This window comes from Dendroctonus ponderosae, unplaced genomic scaffold, assembly GCF_020466585.1.
Source record: "Dendroctonus ponderosae isolate FM_Combo_2020 unplaced genomic scaffold, Dpon_F_20191213v2 Dpon_F_20191213_7, whole genome shotgun sequence".
NCBI classification, from domain to species: Eukaryota; Metazoa; Arthropoda; class Insecta; order Coleoptera; family Curculionidae; genus Dendroctonus; species Dendroctonus ponderosae.
This window is the reverse complement of record NW_026018916.1, coordinates 4,463,214-4,464,308: the sequence shown is the minus strand read 5'-3', so window position 1 is coordinate 4,464,308 and position 1,095 is coordinate 4,463,214. Positions and strand designations below refer to the sequence as shown.

General features: G+C 36.6%; 2 protein-coding genes across 2 annotated transcripts in view; one reads left to right on the top strand and one right to left on the bottom strand.

Annotated features, from left to right (window-relative positions):
- The window catches only part of LOC109537757 (microtubule-associated protein futsch), a 62,933-nt gene that overhangs the window by 35,418 nt on the left and 26,420 nt on the right, over positions 1–1,095 (top strand). The gene's annotated exons all lie outside the window — the stretch shown is intronic.
- LOC125505165 (putative fatty acyl-CoA reductase CG5065) overlaps positions 1–1,095 on the bottom strand; it is a 10,813-nt gene that overhangs the window by 4,526 nt on the left and 5,192 nt on the right. The gene's annotated exons all lie outside the window — the stretch shown is intronic.

The following is a 1,095-nucleotide window of genomic DNA, read 5'->3' as shown; positions in this document are numbered from 1 at the left end:
TTAAACGTGAAAAACTTTCGTTGGACGAATTTTCTTGTAAACTTGATATTTACTGAGATATCGCACTTTGACGCACTAATGAGCAACCCTGTATAACACAATTTAACTTCAAGTCAAGTTTCAATCAGATGGTCGAGTAAGCATAATTGTTACACTATTTTTTGTAGCTGATGAGTCCGGGCTTTTTGAAAGTTTTTTTTTGCGAAACGACAGGAAGGGATGATTTTCCGCAACGACCTAAACGCCCGAAATGCTCAACAGTTTCACCCAGTATAATATAAGAGTACGATTAGTAGCTAGTCGACCAGATGGTCGATAGGTTGTTATTAACTTCTTGATTTGTTAATATTCTGATGCAGTTTCTATTCTAGTATGCAGAATCAAAAAATCAATGTATAAGTATGGACGCAAATTTTCCGAACCTTTTCTTATTGACTTTGCAATTTCTTTCATAATACTCATAGATGGTGTTGAAAGAAATTCAGCATTTTCAAGAAAGGCACTGTAGTAAAAAAATATTTCAGCAGTCATGATTTATTATCAAACTTAAAAAAATAGTGCGAAAATAGGGCAGTAAATCTTATAAGCGGTCCCAATAGTCACGAAGCGAAATCAGCAGGATATTCACTACGTTTATTTTGTAAAATACAGTCCAGGCCATCCAGCTGTAGAACAGAAACTTGGTAAAGCAATCCAGGAAATACATCCTAAAAAATACCCTTGAAGATACAAATTGAATGCAAACAGCCAGTTTACCTCTTGTTATTAGCTCGCGTTTCTTCCGTAATATCTTCGTATTCTTTGATCAAATACCTTCTACCATAATCACAACAATTGGCGTAATACGTGTATCGCTCGTCTTCAGTTAAAGGTAGTTGATTAATGTCGAATGCATCCTTGTCTTCATCTGGTAGATTCGTATGAAGTCGTTTGCTGTTATCGTTCACGAACAGCCATTGGTTGAAGATGAATTGACTCACAGCTATGTTGGCAATGTAGATCTTCCTTTGCAATTTGAGCAAGCTGAAGACAAAACCTGAAATTGGCGTTGGATCAAAGTGAGCAGACTCATACATACAATGGAGATCGGCCGGC